General features: G+C 45.6%; 1 pseudogene; it reads left to right on the top strand.

Annotated features, from left to right (window-relative positions):
- Positions 1-17,453: 17,453 nt before the first annotated feature.
- LOC108535943 (28S ribosomal protein S18c, mitochondrial pseudogene) lies at positions 17,454-17,889 on the top strand (annotated as a pseudogene).
- Positions 17,890-18,987: the final 1,098 nt, after the last annotated feature.

Here is an 18,987-nt window from a genome sequence, read left to right as displayed (position 1 = left end):
TTTTTTTTTTTTTTTTGAGACGGAGTTTCACTCTTGTTGCCCAGGCTAGAGTGCAATGGCATGATCTTGGCTTACCACAACCTTTGCCTCCCGGGTTTAAGTGATCCTTCTGCCTCAGCCTCCCAAGTGGCTGGGATTGCAGGTGTGAGCCACCATGCCTGGCTAATTTTGTATTTTTATTTTTTATTTTTTGGTGGAGACGAGGTTTCTCTATATTGGTTGGGCTGGTCTCCGTGAACTGCCCACCTCTGCCTCCCAAAGTGCTGGGATTGCAAGCATGAGCCACCGTGCCCAGCCGAGACCCGGAACGGAAAAACAAAACAAAAGCCACAAAAATTAGCCTGGCCTGGTGGGCCCCGCAGGCAGTCCCAACTACTCTGAAGGCTGATGTAGGAGGATTGCTTGAGCCCGGGGTGGAGGTGGCAGTGAGCTATGATGGCGCTGCTGTACTCCAGACTGGGCGACAGAGCAGGACTCTGTCTCAGGAAAAGGGAAAGGAAAAACAAAAAAGAAAAAGAAAGTAAATAAATTTGCTAAATCAAGGAACAGCTTGACAGTAATTACTGAGAGAAACAGAGGCAAAGGTTAGCAGACACCAGTGTTCACTTAGTGGGAACTGCAGGTGTTCCCAGACAGGAGGCTGCTACTATTCCAAAGGAAATCTGTTATTGACTACCAATAAAAAAATACACTGTAGGTTTGTTACAATACACAAATAGCTAAACTTTATATAGCCAAGACCATATTCTAGCACTGCTCTAAGCCTTTTCCTGCTCTGAAATAGCTACTGTTGTTACCTCCATTGTAGAGAAAACAGATCCCAGAGGGAGGACCACGGAAACTATGAAATTGACTTGTAAGTTTTGGACTGAAAGGTTCTTCCTGCTCTGCTCCTACATGGCCACATTTTAGTTAACATATCTCTTAAAATACTGGTCCTTTCTATATGTGGAGGGACTCCTCTTGCAGTTTGAAGTTTTTTCTTGCACTGAGCATTAGGTCATAAGATCATCTGTGTTTTATGTCAGTTTAAGTACCTCTTTAGACATTGTTCAGTTAGGAATGTAAATAGGAGTTAGCACTGTGTGTAAAACGAAAGAACAGCTGCTTACAACCATTTTTGTTTCAGAATACAAATATAAATCAATATGTTATTGCAAATGCAGGCTGGGAGGGGAGGGAAAATATGCAGAAAGAAAAGCCCTATCCCTGCTTGGAGTTCAGCACTGGGTCTCCTTCCCTTCCACCTTCCTTGTCAAGGCTGCCACGGTGACAGAAGCACACAAGGCTGCCTTTTAGTGACACCTGCTGGGACAGACCTGGCAGAAGGGATTGCAGATTTGCATGTTTCCTGGCTGCCTCTGCTAGCCTGAGTCAGCAGCCCACTCCAATTCATGCTGAGCTTGGACCGTTCAGGTTTGAAAAATTCCCCATTCCCTTGGAGCAACTGCTTTCCAGCCTCCTCATCATTCCTAAAGGAGGATGACCTACATGCCAGCATGACAGAGATCCAGAAATTTATAGAAGCTTCATTGTGAGCCTAAATCCTTAACGGGCTCAAACTGCCAACACCGAATGAAGAGAGAGGTTTTGCAGTAAAGCAGGAAGTCATTACAATAATGAATCACCCAGTTGGGTTTTGAGCTCCTTCCCCACTAATTTAATGGAAAGATTTATTGTCTTTACAATGTATACTTTCATAAATGTTGCATGAATTTATTATTTACATTTTAACATAAGTAACTCCTTCGTGTTTTATCACTGAGCAAATTCTACGTAGCAAACCAATGCTATATTTTGGCAAACTCATGTTATAGCTTAGAAAATACTAAAGACCCATTGTAAACTGAGGGCAGCATTAAGCAAATTATACTTACCTTAGTGACTACAAAACTTCATGCTTTAATGCTTTTCCTATGAAATTTGTCTTTCAATACTGATAGTTTTTTTTAATAAAAAATGTGAATTAAATATGTTTACATTTTCTCTTAATGTAAACACAGAAAATAAATTTTATCTTAAAAGGCAGTGTATCCGATGGGAGAAGAAATAAATCTTTCAGTTGCTTTCTCAGCCAAGAATGTGGAAGGAAGTTGTTTCCCTTTATATTTTAATAATTAATTTAGCCAAGGCTGTATTTGGAGCAAGACCATTTCACTTACGCAGTAGTAGAATTTTCAGTGTTTTATGTCTGCATTCATAGCCCATGACATGAGGTTTACTAGCTCCCGATTTTTGCCTCACTAAATAGGGATGCGTTTCCAGGAAGAGGAATGCTGGGTACCAGGCAGGACTCTGGAGGCCCCACATGGCGCTGGTCTCAGGATACAGGGGCTGGAGGAAGCATCCCGCCCGGCACTTCACGTCCTGAGCCTGCTGTCTGATCATCTGTAGGTTCTGCCTCGCTCCTGTCTTGGAGGGCTTGGGCAGGAGGGTGGCAGCTCTCGTACAGGGGATGCTCCCATGTGGAGGGGACGCTCTGCGCTCCGTGTGGTCCAGGCCAGTGGGGTGTGGGTTCTGTGTCCTGGCCTGAACCCCTCCCAGGAAGCCACAGCGTTGAGCCGGGGATCTGGCAGAGGAGGTGAGGAGCGGAGATTGTTAGCTGCCTCCCTCTCAGGGCAGACACTGAAAAGAAGAGATGTTTGTGCAGAAAGGCTCCGCCCAGGGCGTCCTGCCCAGCTGGAGCTTGGAAGCTCCCAGGGAAAGGCCCTGGAACAAATGCAGGCAGATGTGAGGATGCTCAGGCTCAGTTCTGCAAGGAGAGAACCAGCTTCCGGGACCCCACGGAGGAGTGGGCCTCACTGGCCAAGCCTTCCCCACTCTAGGCCTCAGTTTCCCCTCAGAGTTGGGAGGCTAAACAGACCATCAGCAAAAGGCCTGTGTAGGAGCCACCGCCGTGGTCAGTACATAGTCGCCAGGTGCCAAGTGTTGCCTGAAACCAGACTCAACTATGCCAGAAATAGCCAGCCAGCAGGCCTGGCTGCAGGATCTGCAGGGCCCGTGCAAAGTGGAAACAACACAGAGACACTTTGCGAAAGTCATTGTGAAATTTAAGATAGCGACACGAAAGGACTGAACACAGCAGTGACCCTCTGAGGGCTGGGCTCTGTGCATCAGCACAGGTTGGACACTCATGACATCACGCCTGCCATCCTTTAATTTTTCTCTAAGTATTTTCCACAAAATGAATAGACGTCCCAGTCTCTACTGACAGGAAGGAGGTTCAGTCTCCGATTTTGAGGGCTGCCTGCCCTCCGCCCACTGCTCGCACAGGGCTATGCCAGGCCAGGTGACTATCCCCATTGCATGGAACAAGCCTGCAGGATCCCTGGGCCTGGCCTCCAGCTCCTTCAGACCCATTCCCTGTCAGGCCCTCCCATCACCTTGGGGATACAAGAACCGCAGGCCACAGCTGCTCCTGGAACCGACCAGCATCTCCTCTCACCTGTGCAGAGGTCTGCAGCTCCTGCCTGGAAATTTTATAGCTGGCTTTCTCTCCACCTGTCTCGAGCTGAAAGGCCTATGTAGCAGAATCCTTCCCAGACAACAAACTATGCCCCCTCCCCAACCTTCACATGCTCTCTCAAGTTGAGAGATCCGCTTGCATTTCCTTCTATGAACAGCAAAGACAGCGAAGAAAAACCAAACAGGGGAGTTTGCCTATAAAAACTGCCTGAACGTTTACATCATGCCCCACTGGGATTGGGAGCAGACCCCTAACCCTCCCAGGACAACTCCTGCTCTGGTTGTGTTGACTTCATATTCTGGCTTCTGAGGCCACTCAGAAGGCCCGGGACACAGACCACCACGGTGCAGTGAGGACTGAATGGGCTCCATGGTCTTGAGAAATAAACACCCTCAGGAAGAGAAGAGAACTTAGAAGGAAAGTCCTCTCAGATGAGAAGGCGTGAAGGTCCCTCTCTCTCTGCGTGGTCCAAGTACCAGAAACTCTAGACTGGCTTGGGAAAGCTCCCAGAAGGGAGGCCAGCCAGCAGCAGGTTATCTCATTTTTGTTCTTAGCTGTGATCCTTCCCCTGGTGCTCTGTCCAAAACTCTGGAAAAGTCACATTTAAATATTTCAATGTGACCTCTTGTGTCCAGGTGTGATACTGGATATTGAGGGAGAGCAGTGTGTCCATAGTTGGGCTTCAGGGATTAAAGGAGAAGGGGGCGTGCCTCTGAGCTCAGCGTGGACAGCAGCAGCACTCACCCGGATAACTTCATGACCCCTGGAGCGCTGACGAGGTCCAGAAGATAGCGGCATGCAGGTGACACATGGCTATCCTCCTAAGGGAGGCTTTCCAGTGCCTCCAGCCTCAGTGCAGGTTCTATTCACCTCACAGAAGCCCATGCAGGCTTCTGCCTGACGCCCACTTGCACACAACAGGACCCTCAGCTGTGGGGCAGGATGTACATGGAGCAGGCAGCAGTGCTGCCAAATGCAGGCAGGATTCTTCTTGAGTTTCAGATAAAGGTGGGGTGCCAGGAACGCTCCAGAATGGGCCCTTGCAGCAGGGTCAGGGAAGATCTGTCTCAAAGGATGTTGCCTGGGCACTCTGGCCCTTGGGCCTGGATGGTAACAAAGTCCGGGCCAGGGACAGGCTGGGGACTGCAACTGGGTCATCTGTCCTATCCTGGACTGAGAGCAGGACCAATTTAGTGCCCATCAGTCAAAGTCCACTTTGGAACCGAGATGGGGCCGCAGGGGAAGGCGGAGCAGCAGGGAGTATTCCTCTGGCTTTCTAGGTGAGGAAAGCTCTGTCTCAGAGAGGTCTGCGGAACTGTCTGTGGTCATCTGGTTCCAGGGTTGGTATGTCCAGGCAGTGCCCAGGCTTGTCCTCTCTGCCCACCAGCCATGCCCAGACAGAAAAGCGCTAAAGTCACAACTGTGATCTGTGTGCTTTTACTTTTTTCTCTTTGTTCAACTTTTCTATCACCCCTGCTCCAGAAACTCCTACATATGGTAGAGTGCTTTCCACTGAGCTCCCTTTTGAGATGCTGGTCACCGTGCAAGCTTTTAATGCACAGCCACGCACACGGTGAATTCTCACACCATTTCGCTCAAAAGGCAGAGCCACAGGTGAGCTCGGGCAGTAGGGGGTTTCTGGTAAGAAAAAGAGAAAACAGAAAGTCTCAGAAGCTGCAAGGACAGGCCTCATGGAAAATTGAATTGCCCTTGTCAAAAAGCAAAGGCACGACTCCATACAAATATAGAATAGACGTGTGTCGCTGCTTTATTTAACTCATCAGTGAAGAGTCCAGCAGGAAGGCAAAGTTGGTTCAAACGGAGTTCATGGAACAAGGTCTAGAACATCAATCAGAAGGGAAAGAGGGAAAATGTCACTGAAATAAGTTTGCCAAGTGGCGGCAAACCTGGCTAATGTCCTAAAGTGGCAAAAAGAAAAACAAAATAAGACTGAACAAAATGCTGAAGGCTTTGATAAGATCTTCTCCACTGGACACCAATAGTTTGCATCTCTGCTGACCAAGAGCAAGTTCACCAGTCACCTCACAAGATCTAGGCTTGAACGGTGCAGAATCTAAAACGACCCCAGGGCTTTTCACCCTAATCCCTGGGACAGGAAACATGATGAAACACCTTGCTCACGGTTATACTCCCTTATCTGGCAAAGGAGATTTTGCAGATGTAATTAAGGCTACCAAATTAGTTGACTTTGAGGTCATCAAAAGGGAGGTTGTCTGGGTGGGCCTACTTTAATCACTCTTGCCTTGAAGGCCAAGAGTTTTCTCCAGCTGGTGGTAAAAAGAAAAGTCAGTAGGTGGCTGTGGGTGTGGGGGGTTCTTGAGTAGGAGGTTTTAGGTTGTTCGGATGGAGGGGCCATGTAGCAAGAACCTGAGAGCAACCTGAGGGAGCTGAGAATCAGACTGGTGACTGGGAAGGAAATGGGACCTCGATTCTACAATTCCACAAAACCTGTCAACAACTTGGATGTTACTCAAAACTAGAGAAAACAAACAATAATTAAATAAGATGGGGCAAGAAGTACAAGAACAGCTCATCTGATAGTTCATTCATAACCTTCCCAGCTGGCTTCTGGATCCCACGATCTCTGCCCTATCCCAAAGAGAAACACACCTGACAGGACACCCTTACCATCAAATCAAGCTTGTGTTTTTCAAATATTTTTGACCAACACCTACAGCGTAGGAAATATACTTAAAATTGTGACCCAATACATGTGTGTGCGCACACACACACACGCACGGACACATGCACTTGAAGCTAAAGTTTCACAAAAAATACCTGATATGATGTACTACAGGCTGAATCACGTCCCCCCCTCCCCACTGCCGCAAAATTCATTTGTTGAAGCCCTGACCCCCAGGACCTCAGCATGTTCCCTTATTTGGAGAGGGAGGACTTCAAAGAGGTAAGCTGAAATGAGCTCATATGGGTGGGCCCTAATCCAGTAGGACTGGTGTCCTTAGAAGAAGAGGACATGAGGACAGACAGATGCAGGGGAAAGCCCATCAGAGGACACAGGGAGAAGGCATCTTGCTGTCTACAAGCCAAGGAGGCGGCCTCGGAAGGAACCAACCCTCCAGGTACCTTGATGTTGAATCTCGAGGCTTCAGAACAGTGAGACAATCCATTTCTGTTGTGTAAGCCCTCCAGTCTATGGGACTTTGTTTTGGCAGCCCTAGCAAACCTAATGCATGATGCATTCCAATAGCTTCTAATCTATTCCTTTTCTTTCCTTCTTCTTTAATGCTGTTGGAGACAAAATTGATTCAAGGATCACAAACAGACCACACATGCAGGTTGAAGAACTGAGCGAAGTCTAAGATCCATTTTCTATACCAGTAATTGAACACATATTACTAATAGCTTCGGAAATGAAAAAGTCCATATATATCCAAAACAGAGAATCACCTTGAGGGAGGGAGGCTAAACGTAATGGTTTTAACAGAGGAAATGCATTTCTCCAATCATCCCTGACACAAACATAATGAATGATACTTTCCAATGCTCTTTGAAGAAGTAAATGAACTCGAGTTGAAGGAGAGTAAAGCAACTTTTCCAGCTCTTTCTGAAGCAATGATCAAGAAGGGTCTTGGTATCTCCATGTCACGCTGCAGAGAGGAAAGCCAGGAGTGAGCCAGGATTGAGCCTCTAGGCTTGTGCTATCCATCCTGGAAATTTTGGGAAAGAAGAGTGGGTACCTCTGGGGCTGGGAGAAATCTCTTCTCTACCAAAAAGGCAAGAAATTATGCCAAGTTGGGTGTGGTGGTTCATGCTTGTAATTCTAAAACTTTGGGAGGCTGAGGATTGCTTGAGCTCAGGAGTTTGAGACCAGCCTGGGCAACAATAGTAAAATCCCGTCTCTACAATTTTTTTTTTTTTTTAATTAGCCAAGCTTGGTAGTGTGTGCCTGTGGTCCCAGCTACTCAGGAGGCTGAGGTGGGAGGATTGCCAGGAATTCAAGGCTGCAGTGAGCTGTGATTTTGCCTCTGCACTCCAGCCTGGGTGACAGAGTGAGAAATTATACCCACATCAGGTGAAAACCTGTAATATTTCTAAGAGTAGAGTATTGCCAAAATGACACTGTCCTGCTTCCACGAAGAGCTGGAAAACCACGATCTCGGAGTAAATATCATCATGATCCTCCACATCACATACTGCATGTAACGGGAGGGATTAGAACAGTCATGAGAATATGTGTCTGGAATTTCACGGCTTAGTAAACACGTCCCACAGATAGCATGTTGAGGCCTATTGGATCTCTCATGAGTTGGGTGTTGGTGCACAGAGGGGCCTGTACGGGGTGAGGGTCCCATGCCCTGGAGCCAGGTGGGCGTGAGGGCCGGGGCCACATAGTGTGTGCCCCCTATCCTAGCCCAAACCTGTGGTGAGCCTCTACTTCTTGGAGCTCACTCTGTACTGAGGGCAAGACAACACTGCTTTAAGCTGCAGTGAGGGGTAAATATATTAGTCCTGGGAAGCACTTAGAATGGTGCACAGCCCCACCCCCACCCCTTCTACCCCTCACTCCCCCGGTCCCTCTGTCCACCCCATCCCACTGTTTCTGTCCCAGGGGTGTCAGTCCTTATTATGTGAACTCGAAACACCCACAGCCCTTGTGAAAATGCGGGTTCTGTTTCAGTGCCTGGGGTGAGGCCTGAAATTTCACTTTCTTAACTGGCTCCCAGATGATGCTGAGGACGCTGGCCTGTGGGCCCTGTTTTGGGTAGCAAGCATCTAGAACATGCGACAGAAACTGCTTGTTCCTCAGAGACAGAAGAGGTTGAGTATGGTTAACCATTTTTACATATCTATTTTTTTAAAAAACATGCTTGGATGTCACCGTGCAGGAAGTACAAACCAAGGGCTGTGTCACACCTCCTGGCCAAGCCAATCACAAAGTAAAATTCCTGTGTGAGTCCACTCACGTGAAGCACCAAGAATTCATAAAGACAGAGTCTTTGGGGAGGGAAAAATGGTCTTTAATGGGGACAGATTTTTAGTTTGCAATATTAACGAGTTCTTGAGATTGGTTACACAACAGTATGGAATGTGTTTAATCCCACTGGACTCTACACTTAAAAAATGGCTAAAATCAGTGCCTTGGAAGACCGAGGTGGGAGGATCACTTGAGGCTAGGAGTTGGAAAGCAACCCAGCAACAGAAACCATGAACTCTCCCTCCAAGGAATACCCTCAAGCTACCCCAAACCAACATGAACGCAAGGTTGTGTGAGGGTGCGCTTGCTCTTCAGACACCTCAGCACAGTCCTCTGACTTCCTTCCAAGTGGACTGCTGTCATCTCTACAACAATTTAAAAAATAACTGGGCATGGTGGCATGTGCCTACAGTTCCAGCCACTGGGGGAGGCTGAGGTGGGAGGATGGCTTGAGCCTGGGAGTTCTAGGCTGCAGTGAGCTGTGATCACACCATGCCACTCCAGCCTGGGCAAAAGCAAAATCTTGTCTTAAAAGAAACCAAAAAAGGCTAAAATGGTAAACTTTATGTTATGTGTAGTTTACCAAAATTTTTAAAAAATATTTTTTAAAAGATTTCTTCAAGGAGTCCTCCCTTAGGATATGATGGGCCTAGAATGAAGATCTCTCTTCTCTTCTGGGGAGTATTTCTTGTTTCCACCAGGGGCTTATCAGCAGTGGCTTGAGGCAGGACATACACAGAACTGTGAAATCTCCATCCAAGGAGTGCCCCCCACATGCTACCCCAAACCAACATGAAAGTGAAAGTGAGGTTGTGCAAAGGGAAGCTTGCTCTTCAGACACCTCAGCACAGTCCTCTAACTTCCTTCCAACTGGGTCATGGCATCTGATGCCCTATGGAGCTGGTCCTGCACCTTTAATGTTGGGGGTGTCTTAGTCTGTGTGTGCTGCTGTAACAAAATACTGCAGACTGGGTAATTCATAAAGAACGGAAATGTTTCTTTCACAGTTCTTCAGGCTGGGAAGTCCAAGATCCAAGCACCAGCAGGTTCGGTGTCTGGCAAGGGCCCAGGTCTCTGCTTCCAAGATGGTGCCTGTTGCTGCATCCCCTGATGGAAAGGAAGGTTGTGTCACCACATGGTGGGAGGCAAAAGCACAAGCCAGCTGAATGCTCTGTGAAGCCCCTTTTGTGAGGGTCTGATCCCACTCAAGAAGGAAGAGCCCTCATGGTCTAATCACCTACAAAAGTCCCTCCTCTTAATACTATTACATTGGCCATTAAGTTTCCACACCTGAATTTTGCAGGGGACACGTTCAAACTGTATCAGAGGACCTCACAGCCAAGCAGAAGTTCACTTGATTAAATATATACATCTTGGTACTGCAATCCTGTTATATATCAAATACAGGCACAACGGGAAAATCAGGAGATGTTTTTTGGGGATAAGAAGGATAAAAGTCCAACCTTCTATAGTAAGACAGTTTATCCTTAACTGGCCAAATGATAATTCTTCCTTACTGAAATCAGTTACTATATCATCTATCTATCTATCTATCTATCTATCTATCTATCTATCTATCTAAGCTGCTGGCTTAAAATGTGTCTTACCTGAAAGCTCTCTCAGACCACAGTGTGAGATAGAGGCCTTCATGAATGCTTCTCACACCAGCACAGAACTTTGTATTATTCTTACTTGGAGGATGTCAAATTAAGTTTATTCTTATGAAAAGAAATTGTTCACGGGAAAGTCACAGGTTTTAAGAGAAATGAAATCAAGATGCCCGTGAGTTGCGCATTTAGAATGCTAGTGGCTTTCTTCAGGAGTCTGTGACAAATGGTCATGTCATCAGGCTGTCAAATGCTCCAGCTGCCTTCCTAGACTCTTACGTAATTCCCAGACCAAGATAGATCCCATTCTCGTTTTCTACATCTTCCCGCTGCAAACTCTAGCCTCAGATAAGAATATTGCTTTGGCAGGGGGTGTATTGTTATTACAAATAAAGTTAATTAGGAAACCTTTGTGTCTAACCTGTTGAGTGTATGAAATACAATCACTTTCTGTATCAACTCTCAGAACTGTCTGTGAATTGAGCAGCAGGGGTGAGGAGTGGCAGGGGTGAGGCTGAGCTCACAGGAGGCTAGGTATGCATTTTGCCTCCTGGGATTCAAAGAAGTAGGTCCATGCTGTCAGGGCCCAAGCTTTGCTCTCCGTCTCGTGCTGCCTGGACATCTCTTCCCCCCGCTGTGTCCTTTGGACTGTGCTGGGATAGAATCCTCAAGCCCTCCCCTGTCTTCCGTGTCTGCTGTGCCCAGTGAATCGCAAGGAAACCCATTCACCTCCATGCAGCCAATCAGCCCTTAGCCTTTCTCTCTCTCTTTTTTTTTTTTTTTTTTTTTTTGAGACAGAGTCTCACTCTGTGGCCAAGTTGGAGTGCAGTGGTGTGATCTTGGCTCACTCCAATCTTTGCCACTGGGGCTCAAGTGATTCTCCTGCCTCAGCCTCTCAAGCAGCTGGGACTACAGGCACACACCATCACACCTGATTAAGTTTTTTGTATTTTTAGTGGAGACAAGGTTTCACCATGTTGCCCTGGGTGGTCTCGGACTCCTGAGCTCAGGAAATCCACCCGCCTCAGCCTCCCAAAGTGCTGGGATTACAGGCGTGAGCTACCATGCCCGGCCCTCTCCTTAAATGTCTCCAGTGTTGGATGACTGACTATTCGATTTTGGTGAATATTAGATCTCGCCACATAGCATGCATGTTGTAACATCTTAGAACCATTCTTTAAAATCAAATACAAATTTAGAGGAAGGGATATGCTATTTTTTCCAATAAAACAGGAAAACGGACTTGGCAATGACTGCCTCCTAGGCAGTAAATGATTGAAGAGTGACTTCATTTCAGAAACATAGCTGCTTTCATCTTTCGGTAAATGAGCCTATGACCTTTCTCAGGGCGCATGCATAAAATAAGGCTAGACATTTTGATAAAACTTACATCTTTATTCAAAGTCCAGGAAAAGAATCCAAATGGAAAGCAAGGCAGTGTTCTTCAGGCTAAGCCTTTTTTTTTTTTTTTTTTTTTTTGAGATGGAGTCTCGCTCTGTGGCCCAGGCTGGAGTGCAGTGGCACAATCTCATCTCACTGCAAGCTCCGCCTCCCGGGTTCACGCCATTCTCCTGCCTCAGCCTCCCGAGTAGCTGGGACTACAGGCGCCGCCACCTCGCCCGGCTAGTTTTTTGTATTTTTAGTAGAGATGGAGTTTCACCGTGTTAGCCAGGATGGTCTCGACCTCCTGACCGTGTGATCCACCTGCCTCGGCCTCCCAAAGTGCTGGGATTACAGGCGTGAGCCAACGCGCCTGGCCAGGTTAAGCCATTTTTATTGAGCATTTACCCCCAAAGGGAGTTCTACAACCCACTGAAGGCCAGGCCTGACTGCATCCTCCCAATTCCCTGTTGTCAAGAAACCCTGGGCTGGGTACGGTGGCTCACGCCTGTAATCCCAACATTTTGGGAGGCCGAGACAGGCAGATCACTTGAGGTCAGGAGGCCAAGACCAACCTGGCCAATATGGTGAAACCCCTTCTCTACTAAAAACACAAAAGTTAGCTGGGTGTGGTGGTGCATGCCTGTAATTCCAGCTACTCGGGAGGCTGACGGATGAGAATTGCTTGAACCTGGGCAGCAGAGGTTGCAGCGAGCTGAGATTGTGCCACTGCATTCCAGCCTGGCTGACAAAGTGCGACTGTCTCAAAAAAAAAAAAAAAAAAAAAGGAAAGAAAAAGAAAAGAAACCCTGTAGCTAGCAATGTAAGCTGCGCTCCACTAGCTGGCACTGTCGCTCACAGCACACTGCAGGCCTCTGCACCTTTTGCCTCCCTGAGAAGGGCAAAGAATCCCAGTTTTCCACGGAGCCCTGTGCCACTCAGCCTTCAAGTCGTGTCCCTCCCTTCAGAGGCCTTCCACGGAGCTCAGCACCTCCCCAGGGCTTGGAAGATGGTGGCAACAGACGAAATCTACATACAGGCCTGGCGTGTGCGGGCTGCATCAGCTGGAGTTTGAAGGAGAGAATCCGATTCAAAAGAGAGCCGGGGAAGTGGCACCCAGAGAAGCAAGGCGGGGGCAGCGTGCAGTCTGAGAGCCGGAGGGGCACTTTCAGCCTCAGGAGACGAGCCTGGTAGAGGTCTAGGGCCTGAGACGGGGCGGTGGCGGGCAGAGAGTGGCTTCCTGCCTTCTTCCCTACTGTCTTCCTCCCTCACTCCCTCCCTTTCTGCCCCTCAGGGGCAGCCAGCACACAGAGCTCTGTCACCCTCCTTCAGGTAACACTTCACACTTCACGTTGCCCTCTCTGTGTGGCCCCAGTTAACACACAGTATGTAAAACAAGGCGTTGAGGTGAGACCTCTACCGAATTACAGTCATACTCTGTCACGGTCCTCATGGCACCTTTTCTTTGTAGAGTCGGAACAAGACCCAGAGCACATGAGACGATGAAACCTGAGCATCAGTGTGGCAGGAGCTGTCGGTGAGGAGTGAAGGCAGAGAGAGGGACAGACGCCACCACCCACCCTGCACGGTGCAGTCAGTGAAGGCAGGGGCTGGGCGGACTCAATGCATTCACCCAGTGAGTGGGTCGCTCTAAAACACTCATCATTTTTTTCCAAGGCAATATTAACATTGGCAGCTTTTAAGAGCACCTCAGAATCTGCTCAGAACACACAAACCCCTGCCTGACTCCTAAACCATGGGATGATTTAGGATACCTGAGTGATGTGCCCAAGGGTAAGAGCTGAAGGAGAAGGGGGCAGAGACTGTGTATTCCCAGACATTCCCCACGCCCTGTCAGCTCCGGGATCATAAGCCTAGGTGACAGCCTGTGAGCGGTGCCCTGGGAGCCACATTTGTTTTTGTAGTACTATGCTTTGCTAATGTTTAGTGGGGGCACAGCTAGTACATCACACATGGGACAGCTCTGCTGTGCACCGGGACAATCCCCCTTCCAGCCGGGAAACAAGTGGGTTCTATAAAGGACACTGAACACTTTCCTCTGGAGCGAAGCAAGGCACTTTTCGGTTTTGGCAGCCCAAGGATGAAAAAGCCCAACCACATCCTTCAGTGGAGGAGAGACGGAAAGTCGATTTTAGGGACTCACTCTCCACCCTTTCACTCTCCACACCGCACAGCCACCCCCAAGACCAAATGGACAATTGTAGTGTTATTTTAAGATTTAAAATGTTCCAGAGTTCTGAAACACCCTTGAGAACTTTCACAAAAAGCTATTTCTGTCCTTTGAAGGTTAGGCCAACATTTAAACTTCTACCTGAATTGTCCAGCTTCTAGCATAGTTAAGCACTTCCCAGCTTCTCCAGAGAAAGCTATGTTCACGATGAGAAAGTTCTTATTGTGCAGTGATGTGGGGTGACACTGCTGGGGGTGGGCAGAGCCCCAGACAGACTGTTGGAGATCACATGTTTCCACAGGAGTCCTGAAGAAGTGCAGAGGTGGAATAGGATCTCCTTCTGATGGGCTTCTCCCTCTCCACCGACACACTCTAAGCTCCCTGAGAAGGCCTAACGTTGGTGTGGAAACCGTATCTTCATACTTCTGTGGGTCACAACCAAATTTATACATGAACAAGACAAAAGAGCATTTCTGTTTCTTTTATGAAATAGAATAATTGTACGCTTTTTCTGTTACCAAATTCAAATTCACTTAACTGTAGGAATTTAAAAATGTACGAAGTTAATCATGAATGCACTCCAACCTCTTTTCTTCTAACTCAGCCGTAGAATTTCAGAGATAAGGATGTTCATCCTCAATCAGGGGATTGGCCCTTTCTTTCTCCTGCTCCATTCTCATGCAGGAGTGACTCGTATGCACAAAGGACTATGTTAGTGAAGAGAGGCTGATGCTCACATGAGGGTCAGATGCCTCTATGCAGTTCACAGTTAAATATGAAATTGAACGTCAGCAAGCAGTTTGGTACAAAATGCGATATCCTCATAAATAGTTGGCATTTATTGAGGACTCACTATTGCCCCAGAGACTTTCTAAGTATATTTATTAATTATTTACTAATTATACTCATAGGGTAGGGTTTCTCAACTTCAATAAGACTGACACTTTGGGCTGTGAATTGTAGCATGTTTAGCAGCATCCCTGGCCTCTTTCCACTAAATGCTAGTAAGATGCTCCCAAGTCATGAAACCAAAACTGTTTCTGTACACTGCCAAATGTCCCCCAGGAGTTAAAACCACTATGCCATCACCCCAGGTGAGAAACCACTGCCCTATGACTGTTCCATGAAACATGAAATGGTTGGCAGGAAAGTAGGCCTGGAAAAGTTATTTGGACCTAAGCTATGAACTGGGAGAAATGTTCCCAATGTCTTTGAATGCAATAGTATATGTTGGGAAGCCCTCCAGGGAAATTAAGGGGGCAAATTCTGCTTAAGAAAGAATTCTGGAAGTGACATCTACAAGATGTCAGAATAGGAAGTGCCAGCCCTTGTTCCCCTCAGAAACACTGATTTAATAACCACCCATAGATAAAATTACTTTTCTGAGAGTTCTGGACTCCAAGAGAGAGTATTCAATACCCTGATGGGGCACAGAAATGAGAAAAGACACATTGAAAAGGGTAAGAATATTCTTACTTTACCCAACCAACCCTCCTCCAGGCCAGTAGAATGCAGTACCAAGAGAGATCTCCTTGGCCCATAAGTTCTCCCATGGGGGAAAGAGAGCATGCAGTGAGCATCTGACTCTTCTGTAGCCTTGTGGTTTACTGCCTGAGAGGCTCAATTCTGTTATGTCTCACCCAGAACACTGAGTAAATCAGAAAGGCTAGATTGCCTGGGGGCTGCTAAGAACAACAAAAATAGATGAGGGATCTCAAACAACCAGCATGCAGACCTCAACAGCATGCTCATGGCGCACAGCAGCAGGCCACCTGCCCATGGATCCCAGCAGTAAGCCTGCTTACCCACTGACCCCAGCAGCTGGCCAGCGTATAGATCCCACCAGCCAGCCCACTCAGAATCTCTGGCCAGCCTGACTGGGGAAGGGCTTTCCCTGCTGAAGCCAGCCTGTAAAGATTAAAAGAGATGACTCTTTCTTCAAAAGTACAGGCACCAATGCAAAGCCATAAGGATCACAAAGAATCAGGAAAATACAATGATGCCAAAAGAACACAATAAAACCAGTAACTGATCTTTAAAAAGATGGAGACCTAAGAACTGCCTGGAAAAGAATTCAAAATAAGTGTCTTAAATAATCTCAGTGAGCTATTAGAGAACACAGAAAGAAAGCCACATGATATCATGAAAACAATACATGAACAAAATGAGAACTTCAACAAAGACATAGAGATGATAAAAGAAAATAAATTTTGGAGCTGAAGGACACAATGACTGAACTGAAAAATTTCAGAGGAAACTTCAACAGCAGACTTGATCAGGTAGAAGAAGAAGCATCAGTGTGCAAAAAGAGAGATCTTTTGAAATTATCCAGTCAGAGGAACAACAACAACAAAAAGAAACAATTTTTTAAAAGTAAGGAGAACTTACAGAACTTATGAGACATCATTAAAGGTACCAATATATGCTTTATGGGATTTCTACAAAGAGAAGAGGAAGAGAAAGTGGTAGAAAACTTAGTTAAGGAATTAATGGCTGAAAATTTCCCACATCTGGGAAGGGAAATAGACATCCAGTTTCATGAAGCCCAAATAACCCCAATTACCCAATTAGAAGAGTAAAAAGAAAAAGGAATTTAAACAAAGAATGAATAAGGCCTACAAGAATTGTGGGGCACCATCAAGTGAACTAATTTCCACATAATAGACATTCCCAAAGGAGACAAAAAGAGAAAAGGGCCTAGAAAGCATAAATAAATAAACAATGGCTAAAATTTTTCCAAATCTGAAAAAAAATGACACCATCCAGGTATAAGAAGCTCAGAAGTTACCAATAAAATTCAGCCCAAAGAGGAAATCCTAAAGGCACATTATAATCAAATTTACAAAAATCAGACAAAGAAAGAAATGCTCAAAGCAGCAAGAGAAACAAAACATACCAAATGCAAGAGAAACTCGATACAGCTTTCGGTGGATTTCTCAGCAGAAACCTTCCAGGCAAGGACAGAGTGGAATGCTGTATTTGAAGCACTAAAGGAAAAAATTACCAACCCAGCATACTGTGCCCAGCATAGCTATTCTTCAAACACTAAAGAAAGATAGACTTTCCCACACAAACAGAAGCAGAAGGAATTCATCATCACCAAATCTGTGTTACAAGAAATGCCAAAGTTGTACACATGGCAAACACAAAGCAAAAACCTGTAATAGATACACTATAAATAAATGGCACAGAATCAAAACATACCACTAGAAAAAAATCACTTAACCATGAAGGAAGACAGTAACAGAGGGAAAAAAGAAGAAAAGGTCTAAAAAACAACCAGAAAACAAATAAAACGGTGGTAATAGACCCTTACCTATCAATAATAACCTTGAATATAAATGGATTAAATTATCCAGTTAAAAGACAAAGAATGACTGAATGGATAAAAAGCAAGACCCATGGCTGGGCAAGGTGGCTCACGCCTGTAATCCCAGCACTTTGGAAGGCCAAGGTGGGCGGATCACAAGGTCAGGAGTTTGAGACCAGCCTGGCCAACATGGTGAAACTCCATCTCTACTAAAAATACAAAAATTAGCCAGGCATGGTGGCATGCACCTGTAATCCCAGCTACTCAGGAGCTGAGGCAGGAGAATGACTTGAACCCAGGAGGCAAAGGTTGCAGTGAGCCAAGATCATGCCACTGCATACCAAGCCTGGGCGACAGAGCGAGACTTCGTCTCAAACAAACAAACAACAACAACAACAAAAAACAAGACCCAGCTATATACTATCTACAAGAAACTCATTTCACCTAAACCTGTGTGATACAGCAAAAGCATCTCAAAGAGGGAAGTTCATAGCAACAAATGCCAACATAAAAAGGTAGAACCAGTGGAGGAATGTGGAACCATGGCCACTATGGTTGCTGTTTGCAGTGGTCTGGGGAGGAAGAAGTTGACACACCTCGTAATGGCTGCTGTTAGCCTTACACATCCCGGGACTCACATGGTGCTATGGAGAAGAGGTTGTTTACAATATAAACAGATATCCACCAACGAGGACTTGCCCATTCCAATGGAAAATTCTTATAAAGAAGCCCTTAAGAAATGTATCTTGTGTGGAAAGCATGTAAGATGTTAAGAATGTACAGCTTTTGTCCCAGTTTATTTCTCCATTTATTGGATACATTCGTGGAAGGCACAAAACAGGTCTTTGTGGGAAGAAACAGAAAGAAATCACAAAAGCAATTAAGAGACCTCAAATAATAGGGTTTATGCCAGTTACATACAAGGATGCTGCATATCTCAAGGATCCTACAGTTTGTAACATCAGGTATCAGGAGTAAATTATACCATGTTACCACCAATAAACTTATTTTACAGTTTAAAAAAAAAAGGTAGAAAGACTTCAAATAAACAACCCAATGACACAGCTCAAAGAACTAGAAAAGCAAGAACAAACCCAATGCAAAATAATTAGAAGGAAAAAAATAGTAAAGATTAGAGCAGAAACAAATGAAATTGAAACCAAAGAAAACCATATAAAAGATCATTGTTGTTTCATTTTGTTTTGTGTTTTAGTTTACAGAGAGTTTATTCAAGCACAAAGATTTAGGACTGTAACCCAGGACATGCTTCCAAGTTGTCTTGGGGAGTGCTCCAGAGAACAAGCAACAGACCCAGGTTTTTAAAGAAAACAAAGGATGAATTAGGAGAATGGGCGATTACCAAAGTTGTTCATCAGCAATTCTCATTGGTTTACGAAAATGACATTGGCTAATGATTGGCTATCCACTGTTCAACGATAGTGTGTATGGCATTGTATAGCTACTTGCTGTCAGTTAGTCTAAAGCCCACATAGCAGGTGGCTTCAAGAGGTAATTATCTCACTCAAGGGGTAGTGAGACTTGACTGCTGTTACATTTTAAATGCTTTTCTGAGCCTAAAAATTTAAAGATTTCTCATTTCTCCCTTTTGAGCGAAATCTTTCTTTTTGAAAGAACTGATCAAAATCTAAGTGTCAGAAAGCTCACTTCTGAGAGTCCTGTCTCACACTGAGGAGGGAAGGAGGACAAGTCTCAGTGAGGAATTTTTATTTTAAGAGCACTCAAAAGTAAAATTAGGATGGCATCACAGAGTGGCATAGAATGAGACCTCAGTAAGATCCTTGATTTATCACCTGTTGAATCATCTCTAGTCTTTGGAAATGCCATCATTTCAGTTTTCTTGGAAGAAGTAATATATAAGGATTATAAACAAAAAGAGAATTTATATGAAATAATGAAAAAAAAACAAAACAACCAGTTTCATTAGGGAGCCAACTGAAAACATCATGAAGAAAATTAAATCCAGGTTCTTCTTTAGAGATTTGTTGTAGCCAAGAAATAATTCAGAGCTTAGTCCAAATTGTAGGAAAATAATAAAAACTCAGAAACAGTGGTCAG

The sequence above is a fragment of the Rhinopithecus bieti genome, unplaced genomic scaffold, assembly GCF_001698545.2.
Source record: "Rhinopithecus bieti isolate Rb0 unplaced genomic scaffold, ASM169854v2 scaffold_13247, whole genome shotgun sequence".
NCBI lineage: Eukaryota > Metazoa > Chordata > Mammalia > Primates > Cercopithecidae > Rhinopithecus > Rhinopithecus bieti.
Note: the sequence above shows the minus strand (reverse complement) of the source record. Positions and strands in the feature narration are given on the sequence as shown.